This window comes from Bos taurus, chromosome 11 (genome assembly GCF_002263795.3).
Source record: "Bos taurus isolate L1 Dominette 01449 registration number 42190680 breed Hereford chromosome 11, ARS-UCD2.0, whole genome shotgun sequence".
Taxonomy (NCBI): domain Eukaryota; kingdom Metazoa; phylum Chordata; class Mammalia; order Artiodactyla; family Bovidae; genus Bos; species Bos taurus.
In genome coordinates this window covers 14,609,902-14,625,152 of record NC_037338.1, presented here as the reverse complement: position 1 = coordinate 14,625,152, position 15,251 = coordinate 14,609,902, and the positions used below count along the sequence as shown (strand labels likewise).

The 15,251-nt window shown below is 37.6% G+C and overlaps 1 protein-coding gene across 1 annotated transcript in view; it reads left to right on the top strand.

The window, feature by feature from the left end:
- The window catches only part of MEMO1 (mediator of cell motility 1), a gene marked incomplete at its 3' end in the record, with an annotated part of 108,635 nt that overhangs the window by 30,692 nt on the left and 62,692 nt on the right, over positions 1-15,251 (top strand).

Here is a 15,251-nt window from a genome sequence, read left to right as displayed (position 1 = left end):
TCATAGCTTTTCTTCGAAGGAGCAAGTGTCTTTTAATTTTATGGCTGCAGTCACCATCTGCAGTGATTTTGGAGCCCAAGAACATGAAATCTGTCACTGTTTCTACTTTTCCCCCTTCTGTTTGCCATGAGGTGATCGGACCAGATGCCATAATCTTAGTTTTTTGAATGTTGAGTTTTAAGCCAGCTTTTTCACTCTCCTCTTTCACCTTCATCAAGGGGCTTTTTATTACAGTGGTATCATCTGCATATCTGAGGTTGTTTATATTTCTCCCAGCAATCTTGATTCCAGCTTGTAATTCATCCAGGCTGGCCTTTCACATGATGTACTCTGCATATAAGTTAAATAAACAGGGTGACAATATACAGCCTTGTCATACTCCTTTTCCAGTTTGGAACCAGTCTGTTGTTCCATGTCCAGTTCTAACTGCTGCTTCCTGACTCACATACAGGTTTCTCAGGAGATAGGTTAAGATGGTCTGGTATTTCCATCTCTTTAAGAATGTTCCATAGTGTGTTGTGATTTGCACAGTCAAAGGCTTTAGTGTAGTCAGTGAAGCAGAAGTAGATGTTTTTCTGAAATTTCCTTGCTTTTTCTATCATCCAACAGATGTTGGCAATTTGATCTTTGGTTCCTCTGCCTTTTCTAAATCCAGCTTGTACAGCTGAAAGTTCTTGGTTCACATACTGCTGAAGCCTAGCTTGAAGGATTTTAAGTATAATCTTACACTCATATGAAATGAGTAAAGTTGTATGGTAGCTTGAACATTCTTTGGCATAGGAATGAAAACTGACCTTTTCCAGTCCTGTGGCCACTGCTGAATTTTTCCAAATTTTCTGACCTATTGAACGCAGCACTTTAACAGCACCATCTTTTAGGCTTTTAAATAGCTCAGCTGGAATTCCATCACTTCCACTAGCTTTGTTTGTAGTCATGCTTCCTAAGGCCCACTTGACTTCACACTCTAGGATGTCTGGCTGTAGATGAGTGACCACACCATTGTGGTTATCTGGGTCATTACGATGGTAACCATGACCCTATATGTGAGACAGCAGAAGAGATGCAGATGTAAAGAACAGAGTTTTGGGCTCGGTGGGAGAAGGCGAGGGTGGGATGATTTGAGATAATAGCATTGAAACATGTATATTACCATATGTGAAATAGATCACCAGTCCAGGTTTGATGCATGAGACAGGGTGCTCAGGGCCAGTGCCCTGGGATGACCCTGAGGGATGGGGTTGGTGGGGGGAGGTAGGAAGGGGGTTCAGGATGGGGAACACATGTACACCCATGGCTGATTCATGTCAGTGTATGGCAGAAACCACTACAATATCGTAAAGTAATTAGTCTCCAATTAAAATTAAAAAGAAAAGACCTTTTTTGTATAGTTCTTCTGTGTATTCTGGCCACCTCTTCTTAATCTCTATGCTTCTGTTAGGTCCGTACTGTTCCTGTCCTTTATCATGCCTATTTTGTATGAAATGTCCCCTTGATATCTCCAGTTGTAAGTATACTATAAGCTCTTGTTTTTCCTGTCCTCCTCCTTTTTTTATCTTTAAAAAATATTCCTTTATTTATTTGGCTCTTCCAGGTCTTAGTTGGGGCATGTGGGGGATCAGCTCCTGGACTAAGGATGGAAACCAGGCCCCGTGCTTTGGGAGTGCAGAGTCTTGATCACTGGACCACCAGGGAACTCCCTGGTTTTTCCTGTCCTTGTTTGCAGTTCTTTTCTTGCCTCTTTTTGAAGTGAACATCAAGTGTATCTAAAGTAAATGAAAACAGTATACTTTTGTTGCATTTGTTACCTTGTTCATGGTGTTTACTTAACAAATGTTTTCTTTTTTTTTTTTTTTAAGCCTTTATTATTTATTTTATTTCTTTTAACTGCATGGGATCTTTGTTGCTTTGCTTGGGCTTTCTCCAGTTGCAGTAAGCAGGGGCTCCTTTTCGTTGCGGCGTGTGGGCTTCTGATTGTGGTGGCTTCTCGTCGCAGAGCATAGGCTTTAGGCAAGTGTGGGCTTCAGTGGTTGCGGCACACAGGCTCAGTAGTTGCGGCTTGCAGGCATGATTTAAATGGGCTTCAGTACTTGTGGCGCAAGGGCTTAGTTGCTCTGCGGCATGTGGAATCCTCCTGGACCAAGGATCAAACCCATGTCTCCTGCATTGGCAGGCAGATTTTTGTCTGGTCCTTTTCTTAACTTTCTGAATGACAGTTACTAAAGGTCACATTCAGAAGATTTACTTTTAGTCTGAAGTATTTTATCCAAAATAACTTTGGTTGTTATATTCCCATTTATTGTCATTATTGAATATTAATCACAAATGTTTTAAACCACTTTATGTGTCATTAGGGTAGATTTTAAACATGTTGATGCTTGTATGCTCCTGGAGCAAGCAGGACTGTTTGGTCAGCATTAATGGATGTTTAAATGTTGCTTTTATGTCCTTAGATGAAAGCTATGTTACCAATATTAAATGTTAGTAATTTTAATTATCACTCTCCTTTTTAATATGAAATGTTGGCTTGAATTTCTATGGAACTACCTACAGGATTGTAAACCTGTAATACATGTTTAAATGTGAATATGTAGAAAAAAATCTTAAAACTGTTTATCTTCCCAAAATTTTTGCTATTTTGGATAATATTCCAAAAGCATACTCAAATGTTGACTTTCCCATGACATTAATAGATGGCTTTGTTTATTGAGAGGTATAAAAATATGATTGCTAGTGCCTATAGGTTAAGGTTATATTTCATAAAGTGAGTAAATTGATGTATTTGAAGTGTTGGAGAGTTCAAATTAGGAGACCTAGAAGTGATGAAAAAGAAGGCAATGATAGTTGCTTTCAGTTCTTCTTGGAGTGTTTTCGTTTGATGACTCCATTTTCTTGTAATTCATCTTGTCTATAACTATTGTATATGCAGGTTTTACTCCCAAGCACTGGAAAGTAATTGTTCTAAGATTACTAATTTCTCAGAGTCACCAAATATATTGCTTGGCATTTTTCGGTTCTCATCATGCTTGTTTATTACAGACTATTGGAGTAGATTCTGCTAATCTTCCTGAAGATCTTACCTCTTTGCTTTCTGTGTACTTTCTTTCCCCCTAGTCTTGTGTTGATCTCCTTGCCCACCTTTGCTGGGTCAGCTTCGTACTCATACCTCTGTCCTAAGACTCAGTTTTTTAACGTTTGTGTTGTCAGCATTGATATGTACACGTTCATACTTAACCATCGTAATTAGATGACTCCAAAATCTGTTTCTGTCCTTTTTTTCTGCAGTTAAGACTCTTATTCTTTACCAGTTGGATATCTTTATCTGGTTGCCTTATTGTCTCCAAAAACTTTCAGTGTGTCTGAAGTCAGAGTCTTCCTCTTAGAACAGACTTCATGGTCTTAATTCTGTCATTGACACCATGACAATGTGTCATGGTCATGTCATTGGTCATGGTGCTGTCATTCGTCTGCCTCCCAAGTGTAGTCACAATCAATTCTTTCACTCAACCCTTTCCGATTTATTTAGGCACAAAGGTCTGTATTTTAATTTTGCTGAAAAAATTTGGGTAGTGTTCGTTTATAGAATTGATTGGTTGAGTAGTTATCTGTATGTCTTTCAGATTGGCTAAGTGTACAGGGGTTTGAAAGAGTGTTTTTTATTTCTTTAATAGAGTTTTTGTGGTGGCTGTAATTTAAAAGAAAGTGGCAGTGACATTATCTAAGGCCTCTTAAAGGAGCTAATGCTTGAGCATGGCTGTGAGGCTCTCAGAACTTTTCTGGTTTGATCTTCTGGGAATGGGAGAGATTCCACTTGGGTTTAAACCAGGTATTCTTCAATCTGGGCAGCTTTTAGATTAACATATTTATTTCAGTATTAGGCAGTTTGATGAAAACAGTTCAAATGATATGGAAAGTATTTGGTAGAGCGGATGCACACATGTACCTTAACTTTCTTGCTTAATCATGTCCATTAGTTTCTAAACTTAGTTTTACCCCTAAATCATCACTCTCAGAACTCCTTAGAAAGCCTTTTATTTTGATGGCTTTTCTGACCAATTATCTTTTTCTTTTCTTCTTGTTTGATACCTGGCATGCCCATCTCTGTTCACATTAGGCATGTTTTCTTGGCTAGTTATAAAGGAAAAACTTGCTGAAATTCTTTTTGTTTGCATCTTATGGTTGCAAAATCAGAAACAGTCTTTAAATCAATGAGCTGGCACATACAGTACCAACAATTGTGAAAAAAAGGAAAGAGGCCTCAAACATGTTACAGCAAAAGTACAAAAACAAAAACGGTGGTAGATTATCGTTAATTACTTCAAAAAGTAATAATGACTTATCTAGATTGTCTGTTACAAGATTGCTGAAGAAGTCAGAGTGGACAATAACTCAAGTAGCTGATAGACAAATTAAAAAAAAAGAAAAAACAAATTGTTGAAAGTGTTGCATTTTCAGGGAAAAAATTATAAAAAGAAAGATATTAATAATCAACTGTACTTCAATAAAGATAAACTGAAAAAAATACTACTAAAGTGCTTAATGTTCTCTTTTCTGGACCATTCTTTTCTAGATTGTTTTTCTATTCTTTGATTCTCTCTACCAGAAATCTGGTAATGGATATCAAACCTAGGAAGACTTCCCTGGTGGCTCAGTGGTAAAGAATCCACCTGCCAATGCAGGAGACACAGGTTCCCTGGGTTGGAAGATCCCCTGGAGAAGGAAATGGCAACCCACTCTAATATTCTTGCCTGGGAAATTCCACAGACAGAGGCACCTGGCAGACTACAGTTCATGGGGTCATAAAAGATTCAAATATGATCTAGCGACTAAACAACAACAATCAAACCTAGGGAAGTAAAGTAAAAGGGGGAAGTCCCTTCTTGGTAACAGGGAAATATTGTCAGATTGGTCCATATATATGTATCCCAACCCTCTGATACATATTTTATTGGTCAAATAGCAATTCTCAACGATTTGGGTTTATTTATTTTAATCTAGATTAGTAATGTAGATGTTGTTTTAGGTTTAACAATGATTTGTTGTTTGGTTTAGTGTTTATAAGTTTTTTTCTGTGTCATTATCATTTGGAATATGAAAATAGATCCAAGAACGTTGTATATCTCACTATCTGTGTCATCTTTGATCTCTTTCATCAGTGTCTTATATTAATAGTTTTCTGAGGGCAGATGTTTTGCCTCCTTAGGAACATTTATTCCTAGGTATTTTATTCTCTTCGTTGCAGTGGTAAATAAATGGGATTATTTCCTTAATTTCTCTTTCTGATCTTTCATTGCTAGTTTATAGGAATGGAAAAGATTTCTGTGCATTAATTTTGTATCCTGCAACTTTACCAAATTCATTGATTAGCACCGGTAGTTTTCTAGTGGGATTTTTAAGATTTTCTTAGTGTGAATATCATGTCATCTGCAGACAGTGACAGTTTTAGTTTCTCTTTTCCATTTTGCATTCCTTTTATTTCTTTTTTTCCCTTTATTGCCATGGCTAGGACTTCCAAACTATGTTGAATAATAGTGATAAGAGTGGGCATCCTTGTCTTATTCCTGACCTTAGAGCAAATGCTTTTAGTTTTTCACCATTGAGAATGATGTTTGCTGTGGATTTTCTGTATATGGTACTTACTGTATTTGGGTAGGTTCATTAGAGAAAGTATCTGCATAAAATTCACAGAAAAATTCTTAACTCAGAATTTTGTGATTGATCAGTTTTGAAAATTTTATGGTAATAAAGGCCACCTCATGCGAAGAGTTGACTCATTGGAAAAGACTCTGATGCTGGGAGGGATTGGGGGCAGGAGGAGAAGGGGACAACAGAGGATGAGATGGCTGGATGGCATCACTGACTCGACGGACATGAGTCTGGGTGAACTCCGGGAGTTGGTGATGGACAGGGAGGCCTGGCGTGTTGCGATTCATGGGGTCGTAAAGAGTCAGACACGACTGAGCGACTGAACTGAACTGAACTGAAACTTGCGGTTATAATGTACAAAAGGTTGGAACCAAAACCTAAGGGAACAAACAAAATGTGAATGATAATAACAATCATAAGTTGTATAATGAACTTTTGGTCAGTTTTAAGCTCTAATAGCTTGGCATGGTGATGTTAAATGTATCAGTCTCTAAAAATGTATTGATACATCTCTGGTCAATAACATTTGGTTAACAAAAGATGTATTAATGTGTCTCTGGTCAAGAATATGTTAATATGGAATATCATATTGATTTGTGTATATTGAAGAATCCTTGTGTTCCTGTGATAAATTCCACTTGATCATAGTATGTAATCCTTTGTAATATGTTTTGGATTTCAATTTGTTAATATTTTTTTTAGAATTTTTCTGTGTTCATCAGTGATACTGGTCTGTAATTTTCTTTTTTCGTGATTATCTTTTTCTGCTTTTGGTATTAAGGTGATGGTGGCCTTGTAGAATGAGTTTGGGAATGTTCTTCCTCTGCTATTTGTTTTAGAAGAGTTTGAGATGGATGGTGTTATTTGTTTTTCTCTAAATGTTTGATAAAATTCACCTGTGAAGCCATCTAGTCCTGGACTTTTGTTTATTGGAAGATTTAAAAGTTCTTTAATTTATTTGTTTTATTGTTGACTGTGCTGGGTCTTTGTTGCTGCGAATGGTCTTTGCGTAGTTTTGGCGAGCAGGGGCCACTCTTCGTCGTGGTGCGCAGGCCTGTCATTGAGGAGGCTTCCCTTGTTGTGGAGCACAGGCTCTGGGCATGTGTGCTGGAGCCCACGGAGCAGTCGCAGCAGGCAGGCTCTGGAGCTTACAGGCTTCAGTAGATGCAGCGTTTGGGCGCATTAGTTGTGGTGTACGGGTTTCATTTCTCCGAGGCAGGTGTCCCTTGCGTTGGCAGGTGGACTCTTAACCTCTGAACCACCAGGGAGGTCCCTCTAGGTATTTTTTGATTTCCTCTTTGATTTCTTCAGTGATCTCTGGGTATTTAGTAGCATATTGTTTAGCCTGCTCGTGTTTGTGTTCTTACAGTTTTTTTTCCCCCCTATAATTTCCAATCTCATAGAATTGTGATTGGAAGAGATGTTTAATACTGTTTCAGTTTTCTCAAATTTAACAAGGCTTGATTTGTGACTGAAGATGTGATCTCCTGAAGAATGTTCCATGTGCACTTGAGAAGAAAGTATATTCTGCAGCTTTCAAATGGAATGTCCTATAAATATCAATTATGTTTATCTGGTCTAATGTGTCATTTAAAGCTTATATTTTCTGATTAATTTTCTGTCTGGATGATCTGTCCTTTGGTATAAATGAGGGTGTTAAAGTTCCTCACTATTACTGTGTTACTGTTGATTTCCTCTTTTATGACTGTTAGCATTTGCCTTATGTATTGAAGTGCTCCTATGTTGGGTACATAAATGTTTGTAATTGTTACACCTTCTCCTTCGATTGATCCCTTGATCATTATGTAGTGTCCTTCTTGTCTCTTGTATTACTAATAGTCTTTATTTTAAAGTCTGTTTTGCCTGATTTGAGTGTTGCTACTCCAGCTTTCTTTTGACTTCTATTTGCAAGGAATATCTTTGTCCACCCCCTCACGGTTTAGTCTGTGTGTGTCCCTAAATCTGAAGTGGGTGTGTATAGATATCGTATAATGGGTCTTGTTTTTGTATCCATTCAGCCAGTCTATGTTTTTTGTTTGAAGTATTTAGTCTATTCCCATATAAGATAATTATATGTATGTTCTTATTACCATTTTCTTAATTGTTTTGGGCTTGTTGTTATAGGTCTTTTTTCTTCTTTTGTGTTTCCCACCTAGAGAAGTTCCCTTTAACATTTGCAGTAAAGCTGTTTTGGTGGTGCTGAATTAATTTAACTTTTGCTTGTCTGTAAAGCTTGTAGTTTCTCCATTGAATCTGAATGATATCCTTGCTGGGTAGAGTAATCTTGATTGTAGATTTTTCCCTTTCATCACTTTAAATATATCTTGCCAGTTCTTTCTGGCCTGATATCCTTTGCCATATTAAGGAAGTTTTCCACCTATAATCTCTTCAAATATTTCCTCAGACTCTCTTTTTCTTCTGGAACCCCTATAATTCAAAGATTGGTGCATTTAATGTTGTCCCAGAGGTCTCTGAGACTGTCCTCATTTCTTTTCATTGTTTTTTCTTTACTCTGCTCATTGGCAGTTATTTCCACCATTCTGTCTTCCAGCTCACTTATTCATTCTTCTGCCTCAGTTATTCTGTTGTTGATTCCTTCTAGTGTATTTTTCATTTCAGTTAATGTCATCACCATTTGTTTGTTCTTTACTTCTTCTAGGTCCTTGTAAACATTTCTTGTATTTTCTCAATCTGTGCCTCCATTCTATTTCTGAGTTTATGGATCATCTTTATTAATATTACTCTGAATTCTTTTTCAGGTAGATTGCCTATTTCCTCTTTATTTATTTGTTCTTATAGGTTTTTAGCTTGCTCCTTCATTTGTAACATATTTCTCTGTCATCTCATTTTGGTTGATGGGTCAGGCTGTGTCCCTGTCTTATTGATTGCTTGGCCTGAGGTGTCCAGCACTGGAGTTTGGAGGCAGTTGGTGTAACTGGGTCTTGGTGCTGAGATGCAGACCTTTGGAAGAGCTCACATGGATTCATATTTCTTAAGGTTGAAGTACTCTGTAAGTTCAGCAGCTTGGACTTGGTGCTCCTACCACAGTGCCTTGGACCATAAAGAAGGCTGAGCACCAAAAAATAGATGCTTTTGAACTGTGGTGTTGGAGAAGACTCTTGAGAGTCCCTTGGACTGCAAGCAGATCCAACCAGTCCATTCTAAAGGAAATAGTCCTGAATGTTCATTGGGAGGACTGATCCTGAAGCTAAAGCTTAGATACTTTGACCACCTGATGCAAACAGCCAACTCATTAGAAAGACCCTGATGCTTGGAAAGATTGAAGGGAAGAGGTGAAGGGGACGACAGAGGATGAGATGGTTGGATGGCATCACTGACTTAATGGACGTGAGTTTGAGCAAGCCCCAGGAGATGGTGAAGGACAGGGAGGCCTGGCGTGCTGCAGTCCATGGGGTCGCAAAGAGTCGGACATGACTGAGTGACTGAACAACCACCACCATCACAGGGGCTTAGGCCCAAGTCCTGACCTGTTAGGAGATGAGAACTTCACGTCCTCCTATTCTGCCATCTTGACCATTGGTATCAGAAACTTATTTTGAGCAGTTACCTGAAAATTGTTTCCTTGTGTGGAAAGTCTTATCTTATTTCTGATTCTTTCCACTCAGGCAGACTTGTTTTATTTTCCCATAAATTGTGTGTTTGCATTTGGTATCAAATTATCCACATTGGGTAGTAGTAACTGGTTGGTTGTAACCCAAAGAAACATTTAAAAAAAAAAATGTTAGTTGCAGTTGGGAGAAAATAACAAGTTCTGGTTAGACAGGCATTAAAGAAGTATTGTGGACTCAACTTTAAGCATTTGTACCACTTTAGCTTCTTGCTTTTTATGATTCTGGTTCATGTTTCCTAATTAGAGTACTTGACCCTGGTGTTAGAGGGTAAATGTGGTGTGTCTTCTTAGGGCCTCCATTTAAATCACGGGTAGGAGCATGGGAGTTTTGAAATGACTATGGATGTTGTATTGTCATTTAGTTTATTACATTCACATAAATTATTGGACTAAGAAGATGTAAGAGTTTGTTTATCATCCAGTTTCTGTGAATCTTGAATTTATTTTCCTTTGTCATCAGGGTTGTTTGAGTGGAAAAGCTGGTGAGGCATTGATTGAAGTGAGAGGTTAGAAACACTATTAAAAATAAACTTATGTATATTTTAAGGAATAGTGGATCACTTATGGATTCAATGAGCTACAAGGGAAGCCCTCAAGTAGTTTAGAGACAAAAATTCATGGATTTTTATATTGCTAATTTATAGATTATGTGATTTATTTATGTAATGGAAACAGTTGTCACCAAGGGTCTGTTACGTTAGCTGCGTTCGTTCATATACTCATTCATATAGCATGTTCTTGCTCACATTAATGCCGTTATGGCAGCGGCCCCGCATTTTAGTGTGTATCACAGTCACCGCAGAGTTTGCTAAAAGCTTGTTAAAAGCTGTAGGTACCATCCCCAGAGATTGTGGTGACATAGTGATCTCTTTTTAAAATAAACACATTGGATGATTCTGGTCTGTAGACCACTTTTTGACTATTATAGGAGAAAGAATTATTGTTACTAAAATAGGTTAAAAAAATACCCCATTACTTAAGAAGATTTAATGCCAGGAGAATATGAAAGTATTTATGATTGTGAGTGATTTAAAACTTGAGCATAATACAACATAATAGGCTTGGTTTTGAATTTGACCTGTCTCCTGTAAAGGCCAGTAGATGGTAGTTGTTTGCTAAACTTCAGTAATGGATAACTTATGACTGGTATAATGGATAACTTGGGCACAATAAAGGGTAAAAATGGTAGAGACCTAGTATATGCTGAAGAGATCAAGAAGAGATAGAATGAATACATGGAAGAATTGTGTAAAAAAGATCTTAATGAACTGGATTACTACAATGGTGTGGTTGGTCACTCAGAGCCAGACATTCTGGAGTGCGAAGTCAAGTGGGCCTTAAGCACTGCTGTTAATAAAGCTAGTGGGTGTGATGAAATTCCAGCAGAACTATTCAAATCCCTAAAGATGATGCCATCGAGGTTTTGCATTCATTATGTCAGCAAATCTGGAAGACCCAGGAATGGCCACAGAACAGGAACAGGTCAGCCCTCATCCCAGTTCCCAAGAAGGGTAGTAACAAAGAATGGCTAACCATTGGACAGTTGCACTCATCTCCCACGCTAGTAAATCTTGCATGCTAGGCTATTCATCATTATGTGAACCAAGAGCTTCCAGATGTCCAAACTGTGTTTAGAGAAGGAAGAAGAACTAGAGATCAAATTGCCAACATTCACTGGGTTAAAGAGAAAGCAAGGGAATTTCAGAAAAACATCTATCTCTGTTTCATTGACTGCACTAAAGCCTTTGACTGTGTGGATCATGACAAACTGTGGAAAGCTCTTAGAGAGATGGGAATACCAGACCATCTTACCTGTCTCCTGAGAAGCCTGTATGCGGGTCAGAAGCAACAGTTAGAACCCTGAATGGAACAACTGATTGGTTCAAGATCAAGAAAGGAGTATGACAGGGCTGTCTGCTGTCACCCTGTTTGTTTAACCTATACACGGAGCACATAATGAGAAATGCTGGGCTGCGTGAGTTACAAGCCGGAATCAAGATAGGCAGGAGAAACATCAACAATCTAAGATATGCGGATTATACCACTCTTAATTGCAGAAAGCAAAGAGGAACTGAAGAGCCTCTTGATGAAGGTGAAGGAGGAGAGTGAAAGAGCTAGCTTAAGATTAAGTATTAAAAAACTAAGATCATGTCATCCAGCCCCATTATTACATGGCAAATGGAAGGGGAAAACGTGGAAGTAGTGACAGATTTCCTCTTCTTGGGCTCTAAAATCTCTGTGGATGGTGACTACAGCCTTGAAAACAGAAGACGATTGCTTCTTGACAGGAAAGCAATGACAAACCTAGACAGTATTTTGAAAAGCAGAGACATTACTTTGCTGACCAAGGTCCGTATAATCAAGGGTATGGTCTTCCCAGTGGTCACGCACGGTTGTGAGAGCTGGACTATAAAGAAGGCGGAGCACCGAAGAATTGATGCCTTCGAGCTGTGGTGCTGGAGAAGATTCCTGAAAGTCCCTTGGACAGCAAGGAGATAAAACCAGTCAATCTTAAGGGAGATCAACCCTAAATATTTACTGGAATGACTGATGCTGAAGCTGAAGCTCCAGTTTTTTGGTCATCTGATGTGCACAGACAAATAATTGGAAAAGCCCCTGATGCTGGGAAAGATCAAGGGCAGAAGGAGAAGAGGGCATCAGAGGATGAGATGGCTGGACGGCATCACTGATGCAATGAACATGAACTTGGGCAAACTTTGGAAGATGGTGAGGGACAGGGAGGCCTGGCTTGCTGCAGTCCATGGGGTTGCAAAGAGTCGGACTCGACTGGGTAACTGAACAGCAGCAACAACTGTAAAGGCCAATAGATAGTAATTGTTTGCTAAACCTTAAGTATTCCTACCAGTCACAAGTTATCCATTGTTAACAATCATGTTGCTATTCCGTGGTCTAAGTAGAAAATACATATCTTAAGAGTCAATATGTATATATTTTAGTCATTTTAATTGCTTTGAAGAAATAGAATGATTTATTTTGAAATGCCAAATATAATTGAGGTCAGGCATTAAATTTTAATTTTTATCAAATGAGAGAAATGAGGTGAGGGTATGGTAAAACAGGTGTTGTTCCTGCATGGTGCATAATTTTGAAGGGATGCAATTTTGGATAACATTTTTAATACATGTTTTGAAATCTTAAAAAGATTCACATTGATTTACATAGTAATTCCATTCTGAGAGTCTCCAAAGGAGAGAATTTAAAATATGAAAATAGAGATATGTGTTATAGAATTATTTATAATTGCACAAAAACTTTGAAAAAATCTAAATATATTAGAGTAATATTTAAGGAAACCAGTGATCCATTTACACAAAGAAATCTTATTTAACTATAAAATGTTAAAGTGTCCATAATATAGGAGAATACTTATGTATTGTTATGTAAATAAAAGCAGTTTACAGAATTGTCTATCATTTTAAAGACTAGCAGGAAAGTTGGAAAATATTAATTTTGGTGTTTTTTATAATTATAGGATTATTGTTTTACCCTTGTCTTTATATGTGTTCCCTCATATTTTTTTTATAATGAAGAAATAGCAGATATAAATCAATATGTTGATGTTTAAAGAGAGTTGAGGTGAGACACTATAACCAGGTACTCTCAAGGAATTCAGTGGCAACATTTGATAGGGATAGGGAATTTGTTTATAAATAGATTCAGAATAGTGATTCCAAGTTAATAGACTGTTAAAGGATTCAGTGCTGAACCCATTTTTCAGATTATGATTTTGTAAATCACCTCAAGGGAGGAGTACACTGTGATCCTTCAAATTTTGAATCCCTTTTAGGTATGAAATCCAATGGAATTGATATTAACTATATGAAAAACTTTGAAAGACTGTATGAAGGGGCAGGAATGTGGTTAAGTGATAGCCACTTGGCCAGATACGAGTTGGATGGTATGCGCTGAAGATTGTTCACTGCATAGTTATTTGCCCTGATGAATTGTATCCTGAACTACAGAGTTTGGCAAAAATTATAAACAAATTCTTATGTTTGTAATTTTAGTGGGTAATAAGGAATCCAAGATATTTGGATTTGGTCTGACTCTTTGAGGTTTGTATCAAGGAGAACAATAATGTTCTTTACAACAAGATTGTTTCTGTGTTTTGGGTTTGCTATAGTGCTGCTCTGGATGGGCTTGGGGTCAGATTCAGTGAGACAGTTCTTGTGTTCCCAAGGGCATGTTATTCTCTGTGTGAGGAGTCTTGTCATAGATGCATAAAAACAAATAGCATCCCTTGAGATGTATCTAAAAATAAGATACTTAGTTTTGTAAAAAGCATAGCAATAAATTCTGAGTATATGATCAAGGTAAGACAACAGTAAGAAGGGAAGGGATTTGGGGAGAACTGCTGAAATGTTACTTTTTAAATTAAATGAGATGATTATATTCAGGAAGCCTTTTGAGAAACAGTTTTGGTTACAGTGAGAAGCATTCCCAGATGCTAGTCTTCAATGATTTTTTTCACTATTCTGCATTGAAATAAAAATACCAGAACATTGTGGAGAGTGTGGTTTTCATAGTGCTACTATATTTCATTGATTTAAAGATGTAGATTTCCCCCAGATTTTAATATTTCTGATATTGCAATGGGTTTTGCAGTCAGTGGCATCTTTAAATCATTGTCAGTTGTGAAATGGTTATCACTGCCTACATATACCCAAACTCAATAATTAATCCTGTTGGGTATGACTAGGTAATGCAACCCATTGGTGTTTCAGGTAACATATCGTTTAAGGAAGAGATGAACACGCTGTGTTGTCTTCTGAAACCTGTTAGTTGCACTTTCTGGTGATACCTTTTGGTTTGGTAACATCAGGAAAGGTGTAGCATCACAGCTTGAACAATGTGTGTCAGTTGCTTGCAGGAGAATTCTGAGGCAGTAGAGGTGCATTTTAAAAAGAAATTTCACATCACTACTTCCTTAAATGGTACAGAGGATGATATTATGGAAAAACAGGGTCATTGATGACTGAGTTAAAAGAAATTTAGAAATCAGATTGTGAATATGAAGAAAATTTTAAGAATATTTTGAATTCATTTTGCTTTTGTTTTTACATAAACATGAGTGCTATGAACATTCATATCTAAATAAATTTAAGAACTTTTTCAATAAATATAAAAATTCTGAGAAAGGAAACAATTGTATTTTTGATAAGTAATTAGCTTGAATACGATGCACGTCACCAGCTGTCTGCTAAGAGATTGCAAAGACCTAAAGAACACTTATCCTTTTATACAGCTAAGCAGATAAAATCCATTATATGCATATTCTTAGGATAAATAATAAGTAGTGCTCAAGAAAGAGGACTTGACAGCAACATTTGTCACACATAGTTCATTCTAAATTCGCTTGGTAATCAGAGTGACCATAATGTATTAGCTAATTGCTTTATCCAAGGAAAAATAAACTTATGTATTTTTATGACAGGAAGTAGTTTAGCAACCTGGGGCTAGGTGACCCTCTGAAGTTAGGCTCCTGTCCTCCTTGATCACATTTCAAAGAGATGGCTACTGGGTCCTTGAGAAAGATGGTCCTGAGTTGCTGGTTAGAGGCTTGTTTAGCTTTTCTTTTTTCTTAATTAAAAAAATTTAAATTTGCATGCCGATGATAATGATCTTGTACAAAGGGACAAGTTAGGGCGGAAGAAAAGGATAGTTGGAAGAGCAGGAAAGGAAGACAAATTGGGACCCAGTGCAGAAGTAGTTTATTTTTCTTTTGATAGGAGCAGGAAAAGAGGAAGAGGAGGTAATTCTCTTCTGAGTTTAGGGTGACTCAATTCAGGTTTGCCTGGGACTGAGAGAGTTCCCAGGACACCAGACGTCCAGTGCTAAAACTGGCGAAGTCCTGAGCAAACCAGGATGGTTGGGTATTCTTCTGCGGCTTGTTTTTCCTTAACAAAGTGAAAAGGTTGATCATCTGCTGGGAATGGGAAGGGGATGACGGTTTAAG